Source organism: Cupressus sempervirens, chromosome 3 (genome assembly GCF_028749045.1).
Source record: "Cupressus sempervirens isolate cs-2001-9-10 chromosome 3, ASM2874904v1, whole genome shotgun sequence".
NCBI lineage: Eukaryota > Viridiplantae > Streptophyta > Pinopsida > Cupressales > Cupressaceae > Cupressus > Cupressus sempervirens.
Window position 1 is genome coordinate 239,342,601 of NC_143120.1, and position 21,534 is coordinate 239,364,134.

The following is a 21,534-nucleotide window of genomic DNA, read 5'->3' on the forward strand; positions in this document are numbered from 1 at the left end:
TTCAGCAACCTAATTTTTTTTTTTCTTTTATATCAAATTTATAAATATTTATAAACAAATATATATATGTATATATAAATATCAAGATTACAATCTAATTGTAGGTCAATTTTTTATTTTTTTCAAACAAACAAGAATAATTCTAAAATAAATTGTAAATTCGAAATAATCAGATTTTAACCAAACTCTAGCTCACAATTTCATTTTCTCTTTAAATTTTGTTCTATAAAATAATGAGAAACAAATTTCAATCAATCAGATCTGGAAAATAATCAATATGATAGACATAATTTCAACCATGCAATCAAGCATAGAGCAAACAGATATTTTCCAATTGAAAATGCATTCACAGGATTTCAAACCCTACCTCGCACCGATGCTAAACTCTGACAACTAGATGAAAATTCCTAGGACAGCCAAAATCCTTCAAGCCACAAAAAATTCCCTTCATTTCCAAACCCTCTGAGTTGTTCTCCAAAACTTATGTGTGTCCTGAAACTTGTGTGTGCAATAATGTCCCAAAAACCATCTAAAATAAAACCTAATTACCTTTTAGGGTTTCTAACTCCACAACTCTAAAATTATAATTATTTTGTTTAATTATTTCCTTCATGCACAATTAGTTTTTTTTTTTTAAATTAAAATATTATTTTATTATTCCTTTCATGCACGTCAAATGAATTATTAAATTTATTTATTTACTTTTTCCACTTGACTTCACTTTTATTTAATTTATGAACTTTTAGATCTCATGCGCACTTTATTAAAATATCTTTATTAAGTTCACATATCTTATCTTTTTAATTAATTTCATATATTTTAATCTCATGCACTCATCATGCGAGCTTAAAACTTTTTCATAATTTAATATTGTTCTCCTTTTTTATATATTTTTGAAGCTTAATTGATTAAATATTTATCAACTTAAATAATAATAATATTTAGCATTTATTTAAAAATGAACTCTAAATATATTATTATTAAATTAAATAAATATTATTACATTCTAAAATCATTCTTATAACTTTTATCTTCAAATTCAATTTTTTTATTTAATTAATTTCTCAATTAATTAAATAAAATGAAATATTAAAATGTCACAATAATTTTCCATTAAATTAAATCATTAAGTTAATCCTTTAATTAGACTTAATTAACAAAAAATTCATCAAAGACTCATAAAACAACATACGCACGAAAGACTCATGGATTTAAAAAAATGTAGATGGTCTATTACGAGTCCTCCTTGCAGGACAAGTATTTTTGGCTATGGCTGGGATTGGACCTAGTCATTATCTTCCCATTCTCACCATTTGAGTATTTGTAATAGGGCACGTTCATCCTGCCAATTTAGGGAAGTTGATGCTTGGTACCTGCATCTTGCATAAAAGACAAGCATGTACATGTATATAATATTTCTAAACTACACAGGCAATGGCAGGGAGTGGTGCATCGTGTAGATCCCAACTAGCAAGTGACTATGACTCCCTCCCATAACCACACCAAACACATCAGACAGAAAGATAAACTAAACACACAAACCATACACATGCAAGTATGGGGTAAGTATCATAAAAATCACAAGTCAAACATCAAATGCTCAAGTATAATAATGCATCTCTATCAATACAAACATAGTCATCATTAAAGGCATCACGTTAAAATTGTTATGAAAGAAACCACATTTACTAATTAGGAATCATCAATACATCATTAACAACACATGAAATGAAATCAACTAAGTAATTATAACCGATATATTTGTAATCCAAGACATGAAATAATATCATAATGTTGCAAATCTAGTATATCTAAAACTAATCAATGCACAAAATCGGCCTAAAAGAATTTGACAATCAGAACATAAAAGAAAACTATGGGTGGGCATTACACTTGTCTAATTAGAATCTCTTCTCCATCTGCTCTTTTGTTAGTGAGATTATTTACTTCTCTATTAGCTTCCCTATAAATATGTTTTATTATCATTTCTTTGATTTAATCAATGATGCCTCTAGGACATATTTAAGGTTAGAATTAAGGATCCAATTTGGTATGTCTATTTTTCTTGATGCATTTAGATTAATTTGCAATTCTCCTTCGATAACTTTTTTTTTAATATAGGGAATCTAATTCAGCAAAGTTGTTAGAAATTACTCCTAATGGATTAACAGAATTAGTTTGACATGATTCATTATCTGAACAAATAATACATCCTAAGCCTACTACTCATGGATTACCTCTAAAGGCCCCATAAACAATTGTCTTTGACCATTCGATAAGGGGAGGTTTTCATTTACATTATTTCCTAGCAATCTTGTTGGATCTTGTGTGTCTATCATTAGTGGGTTAATTATTTTAAATAATTTTTTTATGTATATCTACATCTGAGTCTAAAAATAAACCTTCTCACTTATACAAGTTTTTAATATTATTGTTAACTATCTCAATAATACAACCCTCCAATTTATTAAAAAAGGATGTTAGATCCAATTTTTTTTATTACAAAAATTCTTCTATTCTTGTCTTTCCATAATTATCATAAGAGTATGGAAGGGGGTATTTTTCATAAATTATTATAAACCTTAGAATAACCATGTTTCAGCCTATTTTTTAAAAATAATAATAGGTTATTACGGAATGAAGTTAGCTAATTTTATTTCTTACATAACCAATGCCATCAATTCTTAGCAAAGAGACAATCAATTTTGATACCATGTAAGAATTTGGTTTAGGCCAGAATTCACCCAAGACCAAGGAACTCAAACACAAGCACAATAGTAGACCAATAGAGAGAGAGAGTATGAGCAAAATGACAATATTCATTCAATATGCCATACAACCATATCCAAATTACACTAGGAGTGCCTATATATAAAGGCCTCAAGAGAGCTTATAGAATGCATAGAAGTCAGCAACATGATAAGTCATACAACTAGGCACATGTCCACCAGATATGGGTTATCCTCCATTAAGCATGGAATTAAGTGTAGTGATGTGAGGATAAGCCTACAATGGTGTAGCATGCAAATCAGTGGTGTAGACAACATGTGCTAAATGACGAGTGCAGATAACTATGTTATCAATCAACATGACAACTCAATGAATGATACAAACTCCAGTGTTGTAGATACCATGTGCATAATTAGAGAAGTGTCTCACCTAAATAAGTAATAAAATAATGCAAAATAATAAAATAATGCATTAACCTAAGTAAACTTAAGTAAGTGTAATAAGTAAATACTTATTTACACCAACACCCCCCCTTAAGTGCAACTTAGGGGAATGCTCTTAAGTTCACAAAATCTAGGATGAAATGCAAGATGGGTCCCGGCTACTAGACCATTTTAGTTACCCATGTACATAATGATATGAATGAAATCTCTCATAAAGTAGAGAAAGAGGGAAAACCTCATGGGAAAAACCCTCCCCCAAAAAGAGAGATAAATAGGGATGCATGGATGGGTGGAGTAATCAAGACCCCCCCATTATAACATACATCCAGTATATACATAAGAGAATAATGAGAAGAGAAAGAGAGATAGAATAGGCACCCCCCCCACCCCCTCCCCCCCCCCCCCCCCCCCCAAAGAAGAATGTCAAACAGTGACTACTCCAGTGAAGAAGCTGATCCAAGATTGCAGAATGGTGTTCCTCCTTTTAGGAAGAAACAATGCCAAAGGTACAAATGAGATGCTTCCACTGTGCGTGGAAAGAATCCTATGGATAAGTGATGTCCTTGAATCCTGCTCAACTGGCTGAAGAACATGTCTCAAAGAACTATCTGTCTTTGCAACTAATGAAGAACACTGCTACAACTATTGATCATAAGTATCCACAATCACTTCAACTTGTGACGATTGATCATGTGGAGAATGAACAAGAGGGTTAGATGGAGCCTTTGTGATAATTGAAGAAGGTGTTGCTACATCAAGAATAAGAGGCGGATCATCAATACTATCCCCTAAATCTATCATTGAACCTGTACCTGGAAGATTGAATGTACCCTGTTGTTCTGGACACTACTACATTTAACATCATTTTTCGACCAAAAATTTTGACCATCAACTAAATAAATTTAGGGTGGTCGAAATGTAAAGGGAAAAATTTCATTTTTCTACATATAAGACCCGTGTTGGTCAAAATTTTGACCAACACACGGCTTATACATCCGCAAAGTTCAAAAAACATTTGCCCAATTACGTTTTTCGCACCCGATTTCATTTGACATTTTTGGAGCATTTTTGCATGGTTATCTCTGCATTTTCGCATAATTTTCTCTGAGCCCAATTTTGTTTCAGGTTTTCTCCACCTACTTGATTAATGACGCCTGCTAGCCCTAGGAATAATATGAAAGGGGGCCCTGCATTTGCATCAATATAGGGGGGGCGGAATAGTAGTTCAAAACTCTCGATATTGTCTTTCTTTCATTCTTCCTGATGTGCTCGACTTCAAAAGCTGTTCCATTCATAACCTCCAATCACACCTGCATCTCCGGTGGTCGAGGAAAGGGATTTGTCTTCAAGCATATTTTCATAGGTACATGCGTATTTTTTTTGTAGGTTTTTATGATAATATTGAAGATGGAAGTGAATACTATTACTATCATTATTATTTTTTATGCCAAAGTTCAGCCATTGTTGTGTAATATAAATGGGAGAGTCTCCGCTCAAGTGTTTTTTCTTAGTGATGTTTTGGTGATAAGTGTTAAAAAGAGTCTAGTTGCAAAAAGAATGTAATGTACTTGTTGTTTCATTTTATTGAAAGTGTGTAGATGCAGATTTATCATTTGGAATGTTGGTCTATTGTAACAACTATTATACTTTTTGTTATAGTAATGAAAGAAAAGAAAGGAAATGTATATGCAAAAGCTGTAGTTGTAAAAGCTTAGAAGAAATAATAATGACAAATTTTTTGTTTTATAAATATAGTTGTGTTGGTATCATATTTTTCTTGTATTTTTGTTTTAATAATACATAATTATATTGTATCATTTAGGCAACAGTTTCATATTCAAAAAAAGAACAAAAAGAAAAATAAATTGAGTGTGTTTCTCTCTTCAACTCTAGAACATTCAACTTAAACATCAACAGATAAAGATAATAATTTGAAATCTAGTGTGTTTAGTGCTTGGAGTTGTACCCTCAATACCTAGGCCATGTGGGCTATAAAACATGATATTCATGTGATTCTATGTTAGATGATGATGATGATAATGAATAATCACCATCTACTACTAGCTCATGTAGTGATAAAAGGTCTTCAATGCACCTCTAACTACAAGTATGCCATGGAAAACTTGTGATGGAGATGACTCCTCAAACTAATAGACTATCATGGAATTTTTTTGATGAAGATGACACCTACAAATACTGGACTATCTTCAAAAACTTATGATGAAGATGGCACCTAAATTTACTAGACTATAATTGAATTGATGTACTTTGGATCCTTCACCGAAAGTCTCTATCATTTTGTTAGAAGATGATTTATCTTCTAGTTCAACCAAATGAATCTCTCCTATATTTCAACATTACATTTAATTGTTGCATTGCAATTAGGTCTTCCTACAAGGGTTTCCATTTGGATTAATAACAAACTAGTTGGTGTTTTAAAACTACTAAGCAACAAAATGCTTAATACCAAGATGACAATACTCACATAGTCTAAAGACTAGCCAATTCTTATTATCAATTGTATGTGCACACCATTTGGGCCAAACTTCTACAAAACCAAGGGTGGTTTTCTACTCTTTTGGCTCTGCAAAACTAGGGTGGGTATACCCAGGGATGATACAAGACTGGGAAAACTGTATGAGAATTATCTTAGTTTCATTCTGATTCTCATCTCAAATTCTCCAATACATGTACAATTCTTGATACTTTAATAAACACATCCCATATAATAGATATGCCCAAAAATCTTCTATAGGTCTGCAGATGTTCTCAGCAACAATGGCTAACTAAAGCTAAAACATTCCATGCAAACAAGTAGAGGCCAAATTTGAAGATCTACAGGAAATAAAAGTAAAGTTGATTACAATTTTGCATTTTGACAATCATGTGTGACACATTTCTCTTTCAACTGGATTAAATTTGATCAGTGCCTAATCCATTGGGGTTCAGAGTCTATTACAAATATCTAGATCTAATTTGTTGCCTTACAACAAATTTTATCAGCAATTCTTATAAGAAATCGTCATTCAAAATCCTTTCCACTACTATAGCAACCTTATCAAATTCATCAAAGCTTTTACTTAATCCATTGAATTAACAACCATGATAAATAGATATACAACCTAATTGAACTGCATTTAATTGCACAAGCCTTTACTTATACAACATCAAGATAACCAAGTAATCAAAAGGAGACAAAGTTCAGAAAGAACTGATATGGGGATAGTTCATAATTTGTATTCATTTTCCTTGAAAATTGTATACAATTTACAATAGACTCAGAATGACCTTCAGAAAGAAACACAGATCATTCTATATTCATGTATTCTCAAGATCTGACAGAGAAAATACATCACAAATTTTTGCTCAAAAATGGTGGACCAAAAACAGACTAAGTGTATCACTTAGCAAATAGAATTCGGACCTGTTCTCTTGCCCTAGAATTTCACTTATATAGTGTGAAATGCAACAAGCTTCAGGCTAAGAGAAACTGACAGGTGTCTTTTACAAGTGATATCTACATACACCTATCAGAAAATGACAAAACTATGGGTAACAGAAGATATTGAAATCAAATCATTCCTTTCGGTGGGTCAGCTTCTATTACATGTTTTGATGTTGCTGAGTTGGCTATTGATCTGATTCATCTTCATATGTAACTACTAAATTAGCCAACGATGAAGCTTGTTCTGACGAGGGCACATTAACCTCGACCTGCAGGCTTCCACCACCTTCATTCTACATGGTAAGGACAACTTCTACCTTTTCCTTTTCTTTAATTGTATTGGCATCTTGTGGTCCTAGTTCTGCAACTGAAAGTGATAGGTTTTTCTTGTCTTCTTCTTCTGATTGGGTTTGAGTAGTGATGGTATCAATGATTTGGACTTCCTCACCTTGCACCTCATCACTGTCAGTTTCATCTACATCAAACTGTTCACTAGAAGGCATTTCTACCATCCACTTATCAAATAATGTTTCCTCTAGCTAATTGAATTGCAAAATATCCTTCTATTTCTTTATTATATAATTATCCTCATTATCAATATCAACAAATTCCTATTTTAAAGAATCAAATAATATTTTGGCTTTCACCATTTCTTCTGTTGTGGTGGCCCACCATGCATGCCCTATTTCATTTATGACTTGATTCATTCTTAAACATAATAAATCATCAAGTTCCTTCGCCCATTCCTCTTTGCTTTTTAAACTAGTTTTCTTATCTAGGGCATGAGGAAATAAATTGAATTTTTGGCTCTTATATCTGTCTAAGTAGCCTATTATTATCTTCTGTAAATGTATCCTTTTTCTATCAAAATCAGCAAGATCAGAAACAATGTCAAAGGTTTTATCAATCTAATCACGAGAATTATTTATAACAAATAGACACAATAAGGTTATTGCTTTCTCCCTTCTCACCCATTTGTTCACAATAGGCTTTAAAGCCTCATCATCTGCTTTTAACTCCTCCCAGATGTTAATCACCCTGGCCAATTGATCATGGATTAGTGGCCATTCAACCTTGTCTCCTAGATATGTAAATTTGTTCTTAGTTTATCTTCATATTTAGATTCCAGCTCTACATGTAAGGCCCACAATTTACTCTTTTCTTCTTCAAAATCCTCAACAGTGTAATACTGTGGCCCTTGGGGGTGTCTAGTATTTCAATGAGGGGGGTAGATTTGAAAGGTTCAATAGGGGGGCGAGGGTATGTTATTTTAGGCCTGGTGGATTTTCCTAGTAGCTTGTTCTCAAGCTCAACTCTCGTTTTTACCTTTTTATTGTAGGCATCCACAACTGCCTTATATTTACTTTGTAATTCAAACATTTCCTTTTCCTCCCTTTTAGAAGTATCCAAGGCAAATTGAGAATAATCCACATTCAGGTGGGCTGCCTGTACGTGTGAGGTATTAGCAACTCTCCTCATAATAATATTCCCTATTAGTCATGAACCATCAAGCTATGCTGATACAATCCTAGATCCTCTTCTTAATGACCACATAACAAGAGCAGCTTGATAATCACTAAAAGCAGTCCCTACAAATTCCTTTTTATTTGGGTCTTGTAACTCTAGTCTATTAGAGACAGAGTTGAAAATCAATGCATCTGCAATATCCCAATTAGGCAACAATAGTATGTTAGAAGTTTTTACCATTTGCCTTCCCTCCTCAGGGGTAATGTTCTAGAATTCTTGCATCATTTGCTCCTTTATTTGGTTTTGGATGGAGGCTTCATCCATTTCTGGATGCTCTATTTTCATGTTCTTACATCTTTCCTCAAAATTATGGATGTTTTCCCTCCAAGAAAATTGATGGAAAGCCCTAGACCTTACAAAAATGTCATCTTGCAAAAATTGCTGACTGGCTTGTTCCAAAACAGGGTCAAATTCCCTTCCCTTTAAATCAGCTACAGTCAGCTTGAGGCTTGGCACAGGAGGTTCCTAGGGGTTCCCTTCATCGATCTCTTCTTGAGTGACAAAAACTCCCCCTTGTGATCCAATTTGTTCAATTTGCTCAATAGTGAGTTGCTCCTCCCCGGTTCTCAAAGGAGTCTATGAAGGTGAATACTCCTCAACATGACAATCCTCCTCTCTTATTATTTTCGTCCTCTTAGGGGAGGGCTTAGTAGGCCTCTCTTCCAAAACCCTAATAGTGGACTCAATTATTTGTTTGCCTTTGTCTACTGTATTCTTTTTATTTTGAACAATAGTATATCTCAGCCTTTTTTGGATAGTTAATTGACCCGCCCTTATATTGGGAGTAAAACCCAATCTTCCCATTACTTCCCTAGCCTTATCTGGGTAGAACCTAATAAAGAAATGCTTCTTTTCATTCATTTCCTCTATTATTTCAAGAAAATTATTCATAAGTTTTCTCATCTTATCTACATTTGTAACTGCATCGTCCAAAGGACTATAATCTGGACTTTCCACTTTTCTTTTCTAGTCTCTTGCTCTTGCAAGGAGTACTCATTCCTTATTAAGTCTTCAGGAAAATAAAATTCATGCTCAATTTTACCAAGCTTAATTCTCTGCCTCAGAGCCAAATGATAAAATCCTTCAGAATCACAAAAATGAGGATGGGAAGTGGCCATCTTATAAGGATTCAAAATCTTGTGCAGAGAAAGCCAACCTCCTTTTGTGATTACAAAATGATGAGCCAATGTGCAAGTAAGAAAAGTTGACCCCTTTTGTCTTTTCAATAGAAGGGCTTCCTCCACTCCTCCCAACTGCCACAATATCTCAGCAACTCCTACCTTCAAAGGCACTTGGTAGGGTAGTATGTGAGGGCTTCCTTTAAAACCATATATTCTAAATACAGTAGAAACAGAATATGGAATGATATCTCCCCAATTATGTGAAACTTTCAAATGACTTGGGTTGTCCATAGGCCTAATGAGATTCATTAATGCTTTGGGGATTCTGGGATTGTCCCTTAATATATTTCTATAGCCCTAGAATTGAAGTAAACCCTTTTGAAAGGCTCCCTGGAGGATGTTGTTATTGCTGGCAGTGTTCCAATTCTACCTATGTGTATGCTTAGCGCTCCTTGCCTAACTGCATCTCTCTTAGACATATACTCATTTTCTAACCCTTTCAAATCAATGGGCACATGATAATTAGTGACAGGCCCTAAACTGAAAACTTCCCTAATCTCCTCTGTGATGATTGTAATCAAGATTTCACCATCAGTTCTCCTCACTACCCTAAGGGCTTGGTCATAATTCTTAGCTATAGCTTCCAAAAGATCATAATCCATGAAAAAACTGGGAACCACCATTTTCCCTAGACCAAAATTCCAGATGTTGGCATGTGGGGCAAAAAGGTTCCTCTCTAAAAACCATTTTTTGAATAAAACAAGACCAGTCTATGAAGTTGTTGCATCCCTAACCCATTTTTCTTTGTCATACAGCCCATTTTCTATTTTCAGCCTAGGGTTTAATGAAGTTAGCCTCTTAACTTCTACAGTTTCAACAGTGGAAGAAGAGAGCAGTTCAAGCAAATCATCATGGACATTCCTATCCAAATAGTTCTCTTGACCAGAAAACACTTTCTATTTTGGAGCCATTTTAATTAACTGTCAAAGGAATTGAAATAGCAGGAGGATTATAATGCAACTACTTACTTTGAATTTCACTCTAGTTCTTCTCAGTGTTTCTGCAATCTTTTTGCGAACAAACTGCTTCACAATCTTACCAAATCTAGCACGGTCTTCTCAACAACTGTTTCTACTTAGAAATGCTCTGAATCTTTATTCGAGTATGGTGGAATTAAGAAAATCTTCTATGTTATACTTTATTTTTCTTCACACACAAAGCTTTCATCTCTCATAAATGCACAGGGTGGCATCACCTTCTATATTCAAATTTACACTGTGGATTTACGAAAAATCCTACGATCCAGGGATGCAAGCAAAGATGACTCATGTTCCTCTTGACAAGCTAGCAGTCAACCCAATGAAAATTTTCCATGTGTACCTTTCCTTCATTGTTGGCACCTCTGAACTAGACCCACAGAACTCTGAGGACACGTGTCACTTAGGCGCTATCTCACTATACATAAAGAGTGAGCACCTTGCCATAGCGAGATAGTGCCTGTCATTGATCCTGATTTGATCATGTGGGTGACATTTGATGCATTTCTCAAAAGAAATATGGTGGGGCCCTTGTCGCCATGTCGCTATTTGTAACCTTTATGCAACTCGCCATAGTGAGATAGTGACGATCATGGATCTAAGATAGATCTGACGATCAGTCTTTAATATATTTTGTGAACAAGGCATGGGTCCAATCATTGATGACATGATGAAATCCTGGCTATATTACCTGCTGCTTGGGGCCATATTTGTTTATTTCTCAGCCAAGCGCTATGTCGCTAACAGTGAGATGAACAAGTTCCCGATAGCAACATAGCGAATCCCGGTGTCTTTGCTTTTCCCGGCGTATACATATAGCCCATTAGATGCCAGTGTGTTCCAAAGCTTTATAATTGATATCTGATGGAGTACTTTCTGGGACCCACTTACTCTAAAAAGCTGCCGCAGCACTACTTTCCGTCTAGGTGTTATGTTGCTAACGACGAGAGACACCAATTCTTTGATAGTGACATAGCGATTTTTGTGACTCATCAAAATTTAGGGTCGAAAAGATAAAGGTGAGTGAAGTCATAACTACCCTCGTTAATGCATCTAACACATAATAAAATAGCACGTGCACCACGTAGCCTGAAAAAACTTACGATCATCGAAAAATTTAAAAGTGATTGCCAGCCATTATTTTTGGTGAAGGCATCATGTCGCTAACGGCGAAGTGCCCAATTTCTTCGATAGCAAAAATGCGACTAATCGAAAAAGCTAAAATTTTTGTTGACACCTTTTGTACCTCAATGTTGTAATTCCTTTTCAAGTTCTAACATGTCTGTTTTAAACGTGATGAAATATCTCTAAAACAATACAATCTTCGGTCACCGTATTTCCACTTTACGGTACCGCTTTTCAACTTAGCGGTGGTCGCTATGTCACTAAGGGTAAAATACTTGTATATTTTCATAGCGAGATAGCGATTGCCATAGATCTTTTAGGGATCGGGCAGTCAGACACACAAAAGAAAAGATGTGACTTAGAGCGCAAAAAGTTTGAAAAGGATGGGAATCTTCGCATATTTTTAGTTTTGCGCCCAAAAAATTTAAAAGAAAACAAGACCTAGGGTTTCGACAAAAAATTGCCTCAAAGACCTACAAATGACTTGGCTAGAAACCCTATTCACCATAGGTGGATCCCAATCTAAATTCTTCTATACCTTGGACAAAGGAATTCGATTATGCAAAAATTCAGACCAACAAAACTATCATGGAAAAATTGTGATGAAGATGCCACCTGCAACTATTAGACTATCATAGAAAAATTGTAATGAAGATGACATTAAAAACTATTGGACTATCATGTGTACAAGTCACAAAATGATTCCAACATATGAAATTAAGTGTACTACATAGGATAGTGATGATTGAATTTCCATGCCCTCCAAATTTGGTGGTTGTAACATTTATACCAATTTCATTTATGGGATACACACTCTTTAAATACTCCAGGCAATTCCTGAGTGCGTATGTTTCAATTCCTTAGTGTCAAAACTTGAATATATATCATGCTTATCATTTCCTCTAGCAATTCTTACGTAAAACATCATTAAAATAATTGTTCCCTTTGACAGCATCAAAGAGTGTATATATACAATATTTTTGAAGTTGTTTTGTGCTAAATGAACCTTTTTGTGATCAAGTCTTGTAAATATCTTGGTTGGTACAACTGCAAATTTCTTACTGGCTTTGTACTAGTACCCAAGATTAACATTGATGACATTAGTAGAATTCCAAGTTTTGCTCTTGTATTCCTATTAATTGTACTTGATTGTCGAATATGTTAAAGAAGAAACAAATGCCATTTAATTTACAGACTGTAACTGGCCTGAATTGCTTGATGTATTTTTTAAATGTTGAGATGCATATACTAAGAATTTTTTGTTGCTGCAGGCCAAGCCACAGCTGACAGATAGGTCAAAGATTCCAACTATTGTGGATCCTGTGATTAAAGAGTTGCTGAACTTGAAATATCTTCAGCAAGTAAGTTGCATGCAAAATATTTCTTTTGAAGGGAATTGACATTATTTTTAAAAATACATTCAGTTTATACAATTTTACTCATGTTTTGGTGGATAAAAACTTAACGTTCTTCCACATTTCTTGCCCATTTTATTGCATATCTGAAATAAGACATAATCTTGCCATTTTCCAATAGCTAAATGTCTTTAACTGTGATTGGAATTTGGCATAAAATGTATTTTTTAAGTTAGATTGTCAGCTCGTTTTGGTTGATCACCATTTGAAAATTAGAGGTGCTAATCCTTTCATTGAAGATAAAATTTATAGTGCACTACATATCATCACACTTACCCAAAAAAGTTGAGCCAAACATTTGATTATCTAGATTGAAAGTCATTTTCCACTTCATCATCTTAGCAAGAAGAACACCATAAGTGCTTTTGAACCAAGTATTTATGATGAAGCAAGAAGGAAAGAAAAATAAAAAAATGTGTTGAGTCAAGAGATAGACATTGGAAAGAAAGCCATTGATTATAAAAAGTATTAAGATCAATTTTTAAAATAATGTTTTAATTGACAAGCACAAAGCAAGATTAGTAGCTAAAGAGAAACAAATTTTCCTTGTACATCTGTGCACTATCTCCATGATTCCATGTTTGGTCCTTAGCCTCTTTGCAATAACCACATGATTGATGATTGCCAAATAGTGCCAACATACTATGTGGAAAGGCCCCTTCTAGATCATAATTCAATGCAACAATTTATCAAATGATGGCGCTTTGAGGGGACAATGATCATCTTCAACCATGTGACTTTGGCTCATTGCTTCAAATTTGTTAGAGGATATAGAAACTTATTGACTATAAACAACAGGTATGTTCTTAGAAAAAAAACCCATACTCATTGTAAACAGCAGGTATGGACTTAAAGCATATTTCATGAGTTGTGGTTCATAAAAACCCATACTCATCAGCTTGCATTGAGGTGGCACTTACAATTTGAATTCATAACAACCATTTCTCATCAACTTAAATTGTTTGTTTAGTACCCATTGCATTGACATGACACTTACAAGATTGAAGTATTGCAACTTCCTAGAAGGTCTGCCTACTCAATTCCATGATGATCCAACTTTCCTTGATCCTTGGGAGAATGATGCAGGAGCATCAAGGTCAAGGTTGAAGGCATGAGAAGACATTAAGGTCTCAAGATAACCAACATGACCATGTTAGAACAGTTGATGTAATAAGACCTTATGAAGGTCCTTTTTGATATGTTTGTAATCATTTTAGTTACATTTGAAAACATTAATTAACAAAAACCATATGTGCAGATATAAACATTAATCACAACATGTCCAATTTATTTGTAGGTATATTTTCCTCTGAAGAAAGATCATGCCTAACAATATGAATCTAGAAGAAAATAATGAGACAAAGGCTGCATTGTGGGCTCAATTCTAAAGAAAACTTGATAAATGTTATTGTCCTTGCAAAAAGTGTAAGGGTTTAAAGAATCAAAGAATTCTAATCACAACAGCCCAGAGTCATTGTAGGCAATATGGTCATGTTGAAGGGGGCCATGATTTTTGTCCATTGCTGAATGTGGATTTCCTACTGGAGGAACATGGAGGTGTGAATATCCAAGCTAAGGATAACGCTCCCATGCAAGAAGATGATAATGTGCCAGAGGACATGATTGAAGAAGATGGTAGTGGGGCAAGTGATGAAGAGGCTCACAATGATGGTACTAGAAAATTTGATAATAATGATGAAGATGTTCTTGATATACCTTTACTTGAGAAGGCACATGAGCCCTTATAACCAGGCTCCCAAACAACTCTACTATCGACTATAGTGTTGTTGGTGAACTTAAAAGTTATGAATAGCATATCCAATGTATCAATGTCACGTATGCTAAGGTATCTCATTTTTTTCGTCTTCAAGGTTAGCATACAATTACTATTCATTATATTAATAATGCATATTTGTTGTTGTAGGTTGATTAGTGAGTTTTTGTTACCACCATCAAGCATTTTACCTCGTTCGTACTGAGAATTATCTAACATTATGGATCAGATTGGAATGAAGTATCAGACAATACATGCATGTCCCAATGATCACATTCTATATCATAAACAACATGAATTTGCAATAGAATGTCCTGATTGTCATGTTAGTAGATATCGGTCAGATCAAATAACAAAAAAAGTGCTTCACAAGGTTCTTTAGTACATTCCCATTATTCCACGTCTGGAATGGTTATTCAGGTGCGCTAGCTTGGCACAATTTATGGATTACCATGCACGCAATAGAAGTCAGAATGACATTATGCGAATACCTGCCGATGGTTTTGTATTTAAAGAGAGAGAAGAAACATGGTCACACTTTAAAGAAGAACCTCGTAATCTGAAACTTTCATTGGCGATGGATGGTGTCAATCCATATGGAGATATGAGATCTGTTTACTCAGTATGGCCTATTTTTGTTATTAGCAATAACATTCCTCCTTGGATGTCCATAAAGAGGGAGCACATAATGTTGTCAACAATTGTGCCAGGTATTTTTTTTTTATAGTTATCTAAATTAATTTATAAATAGTGCATGAAAATGGTTATAATAATTACGTAATGTTTATGTTCATTCAATTGCTAGGTAAATACCAAGTTAAAGATATGAACGTGTATATTGAGCCCCTAATTGACGAGTTGTTGAAGTTATGGAATGGAATCACTATGTATGACATCTCTAGACCGATAGGACATCGACAATTTCAATTCCATGCAATGCTTGTATGGATAATACATGATGCCCTTGGGCTAACTCATTTTTGCAGTATGTTATATTGTTAAGATCACATATTTTTGGTCTGTTATAGTTCTTACACATTACTATAAAATGCTTAAGTTGTGCATGATAATTGTACATGATCCAATTATACATGATCTTTTAGGTCTTCAGACAAAGAGAAAATTTGCATGTCCAGTTTGTGGTCCGAAGATGAAATGTCATCATTTGAAAAGTTTAGGAAAGCAGGTGTTTGATGAGTTTAGACACTTTCTCCACAATAATCATAGGTGCCAAATTGCTGAAAAACATCTTTTCAATGGCAAAGAAGAGACATCATCAAGGCCACGAAGAATGACACCTCGTTTATGAAAGTTGGAATACGATCGACTAAATCGTCAAGGTAATGTCCAATTTGTCATCCAAAGTTTACAATTTGTATTTCGATATTGTCTTATATTTACTAATGTTGTAATTGATGCTCGTGAAGGTCGTCAAGGCATCAATGACCAACTTCCTAGAGGAATGAAAAGTTATCCTACTCAATTTAGTAGGTTACCATACTACACGGATCTCTCAATCGTGCATTTGTTTGATGCTATGCATATTGGAAAGAATGTAATAGAGACACTATGGAAAATGTTGGATGGAAGGCATGATAGAGGACAAATTGCTAAAATTTGTACTGACATTCATGAATCTAGTCATGCACTAAAAGTTTTCATTGAATCAAATAGGAATGGAGATTGCATAAACTCAAGTGCCCTTCCTTGGTTATTAACGGAGCAACAAAGTAATGCATTAAAAGAAGTCATAAAAAAAAAAAAAAAATTCCAATAGGATTTGCTACAAATATAAGCACTCTTCTATCAAAGAAAGGTGATTTTGGGCCAGGGTTGAAGGCACATGATTGGCATACCTTCCTCAAGGTAAGTCATGTTTTCTATTTACAGTATATTTGTAAGATTGAATGTAGTACCAGCTGCATTATTTAATAATATATTAAAATGATCATTTTTTAATGATTGTAGTTCGTCCTACCTCTATCCCTTCCACAATAGTTTGACAATAGTATTAAACAAGTTATATATGATCTTGGAAAATATATGAGGTTAGAAGAGTGTTTTTTCTTAGATTTGTAGCTTTTTATCTGAAATCTATTGTATAATTTTATTTGAAATCTCCTCTATGTGTTTTTGCATGTTGAATCTCATTTAGGTTATTATCATCTAAAGAAATTGATAAAAAAGATATAAAATATTAGAAGAAAAAATTCCATAGCTTATGTGTGAAATGCAAAAGTGTTTACCTCCAACGTTTTTCAATGCTCAAGAACACTACCTCATACATCAAGTTGAGGAGATTGAATTGTGTGGACCTGTACAAGCTAGATCAATGTGGATGGTTGAGAGGCATTTGAAATTTATGAAGGGCTTGGTTCGACAAAGAGCACATCCTAAGGGTTCTATGATAGAGGGATATATGATATACCAGACCATTGTGTATATCAGTGAATATCTTCCAAAGTTTGCAGCAGGTATCCATCTAGATCGCATTTGGGATCCCAACTATAATGACAAATTCAAAGGGGAGTACCTGACGGGGAAAGGTAGATTGAGGAGGGTGAGAGGTAATTATAAGTTTTTTTTTGTAATTTAACAATTCTTATCCATCATCAATATATATAAGTTGTTTCTAACTGGTGTAATTGTCTTCTTTATAGTTGGTCGTGAGTGGGATGCACTACACTTGTATATTGCAAACAATCTTGATTGGATGACAGTGTGGATTGAACAGTCTCAAGAAAATGGTTGCTCATTAATATGGGATGGTGTTGCATCGTTCGTTAAAGAAGCTCATCGTAATGGAGATCCCAATGTTACGCCAATGGTACTTGATCTAATATATGGCTTAAGAGATACAAAGGTATGCATAAGATTACTAATCATGAGACATAAGTTTAATATCAACTCACCGATCAATGAGAAGATTCTTGACATGTTTGAATAATTGCAAGTCAAATAGCACAAAACTATGTACTACCATGGCTATAAATTCCACACAAAAAAGTTAGATGAAACGAAGAAAACGTGTGATTCCGAGATAAGTGTTGTCTTTGTAGTCACCAATATTTCATCTAGAACTGACATACATCCTCAACAATCTAAAAATTGATACTATGGCATTTTGGATGATATACTTGACTGTGACTTTAATTCATTCAAAATAGTTCTATTTTTTGTCAAATGGTTTAGGTTATGACTGAATCAAAATGATCCCAATAGGACTGTTATTGAACATGACAATGGATTTACTATGATTAATACAAGGTCATTTGAGCCAGTCGGAGATGAGCCCTATGTTCTTCCAAGTCAATGCAAACAAGTGTTTTACTTTGGTGTTCCAGACAAACCAGGTTGGTTATTTGTTGTTAGAATTGACCCAAGAGGAAGGCCGATAAAGTATAATATGATCGAAGAAGAAGATATTGAAGAAGCACAAGAGGAAGTAAATGATTATCAGGAACAACAGTTACCTAGTGATGAAGAAGAAGAAGATGATGATGATTTTGGTCATGCTAACGATAATGGTGATAATGATGATGATGATGTTGATGATGATCATGATCATGATGATGAATATGGTGATGATCATGGCAATGATGGTCATGATGATGATAGTGATCAAGAGGATGATGATGGTGATGAAGATGGTGGTGGTGACAATGACGATCAAAGTGACGATTACGATGATGGTGATAATGATGATGATGATGATGATGATGACATGGATGATGATCATGATGATCAATGAAATCTTCAAGTACGATCAATGTCAACTATGATGGGGTCTTGTATGACCAAATATTTCTTTCCAAACCATATGTGCACATATAAACATTAAGTAGAACATGCCAAATATTATTTTAGATATAAACATTAGTTACGCTAAATTTTTAACTTAAGAAAAATGATTTACATATACAATCTACTTTATTATTAATATTTTTTTTGGTAAGTCTATTACTTTAATTTCGCTACTGATTTCTAAGACTTACTAATTTTTTTCACAGGGCGATATGGATGCACCATGTCAGACACCTTCAGTAGAGGTAAACATTAATTATTGTAAATTTTAATGTTAATATAGAAACAAATGTCCTATTATTATGTTCTTTTCTTTATGGCTTTGGAGTTATTTTGATGAAAGTATACCAATATTTGATGTCACAACTGATAAGAAAAAACTACAATGATCACTGATCAAATGCAATTTGAAATATGGGCGTCATATCTACATGACACTGGCCTTAGTACTGACCCTGTATTCATCACCCAACAAATTACACAAAGATACACTGATGATATTGTTCAAATTATCATCGAGGGTGACAGAAGTGAGGAGAAAGAGGCACTGAGAATAGAATTGGACCGTAGAATCCAATCTTTGAAAGTAAGTAGTAATTCAACTAAAGTAGTAATAGAAGTTCAATAGATATTAATACTTTATAGTATCTTATGGATCATGATCTCTGATTTTATGTGTTCTTGTATAGACATATCTGCCAGTTGCGACATCACATGTTGAACATGGTCAGGGTTGTTTCATAGTAACTTCGTGTAAGTAACACTTTGCTTGTTTTGATCAACATTATAACACTTACCTTTTTTTTTGTCGACGTTTCTCGCTAGTGTCCCATTTGATCTTTATCCATTGCAAATGTCTTTGCTAACAATATTCTATTATTCAGCTCATGATGAACTGTGGACTCCTCCTTTGGTTGGCGGTCCACTATTATCTACTGCATTGTCGGCAACAAGGACCATGCAAACATTATCATCTATGCCTAGTAGAACTGGTAAAACCTTGTTTTGCTATATTTGGTAATGTCTTTCTACAAGTTGATGAACAATGAAGTAGCACATTAGTTCTTAAATGGTGTCTACAAAATCTTGCATACACACAAACACATGCATACACACACCATGCATACATACATACATACATATATATATAGCCACACATAGAGAGACATGGACATAGGCAGGGAGGTAGACCAATAGAGAGCAGTACTAAAATTATCATTTAATTGTTATGATGTTTCAATTGATAGAGCAACAGAGAGCAGTACTACTGAAGCTGATCCATTTCCTAGAGTAGTTTGTGTGATTAGTACTGGTTCGTATGAAGGGACATCGTTGCTGAATAAGAAAACTATGTTTCCATTAAGAGAACGAAAGCTTCTAGGTCCTTTAAAATTGATATTTTTTAAAGTGTAAATTTAGTTTACTTTTACATTACTCATTTTGGATTGATAAATTCTTTATGTTTTTGTAGGTAATAATGCTTTCTTTGAACATCTTTTTCATATGACATTGAGACTGTTTGGACCCACCATACGTAAAAGGTACGTGGTTTCATATCATTGCTACATAATTTTTATTTTCTTCTATTTATTGTAATATATTAAAGTTATTGATCTAACAATATTTTTTTTTTTTTAAAGGTGGAATTTACAAGCTGGGGAATTAAAAAATTAGCTGATTGCATCCATTGAGGATAAATTTGGGTAAAACACTTTTGACACTGGCCTACATCTGAAAAGAGCAGCAAAGCATATAAAGAATGTGAGGGATCAATATAGAAGGGGTCTTAAGGATAACCCAAAGTACAACCATCCTCCTATGATTCTACCAATGGAGTGGAATGAAATAATAGAAGATGCAAAGGAGAAAAGGTTATGTGAAGATAGAGACAATGAAGCAGCACAGGGCAAAAAGAGGTATGTCATTATAGTATTAAGTGCATTGTAATCATGCACTAATTATTGATATTTGTAAATATATAATCTAAGATGTTTCAAATTGTTCATAGATTGCAGGACACATCCGTGGCTACAAAAGTGAGAATAGAAAAGGTTGGCCAACACAAACTTGGCTCTGGTGGCTATATGAATCTGTAGTCTCGACTTGTAAGTAGAGCAATGAATTTTGTTTTTTCTCTAATATATAATGTTGCAAAAAGTTTTGTTTAATGAAACCGTACATGGAAAATTGATGCTATCAAGAAAAAACCATAGGGCACAAATTTCAATGTGGAGGTCACAGATGAAGATAGAAAAATTGCTTTGAAGGAAGGCTATAAAGTTGTGGTTGCACACCTACGTGAAGAATCTATAAGCCTTGCCCAAGAATCTAGTGCACCAAATGATATCTCACAGGTAAATTGGTCAGATGAAAAGTAAATGAAATTAAATAGTTGAGAAGATTCTTTTTGGGTATTAGTTTTAAACGTTGACTACATAACAATGTGCATAACATTTTACTGCAGCCTTCATATCCTACCACAGAACCTACTCCTGATGAAGGCCATGATGTGCATTATAGTGGTGGAGGTATTAATTTGCTATTGGAAATTAATTATGCAATTATGAATACAATTTAACATTTTCAATTGGAATTTGGTGTGTATCCTTTTTTTGAATATTTCAGAGCATGTTGAACATCATGCTGAAGGATTGGACCATGTTCCAAGTGTTCAACATGTTGACATAGTGGCAGATCAAAATGTTAATGTACATGATGTGGCATTTTCAGGTAAGGAAAATGCATTTTATGTTGTACTCGTACTTAATTAAAAACTTGTAATAGTTAGAAAAAGAAAAAGAGTATGCCAATTTATCGCATTCACTTGTTCTTGCAACAGAGCCCCCTTTAGTGCAGCAACCTCCTACTCCTCCAAAGAGAAGGAGCCATCATAATTTGACATTACACATGCCAAAAGAGGAGGAGAATGAAGCAGATATGGATGTCCCTATGAGCACTTTTCTTAAGAGAGCTCAGAAAAACAAAAAAAAAGAAATGATGTTTTAAAAATCTTCTTTGATAAACCTTGTAGGATAATGAAAGAACTTTGTTTTAAGTAATTATGTATGAATGATGCATATTAATATAGATTTTTATTTTATGTTAATGAATAT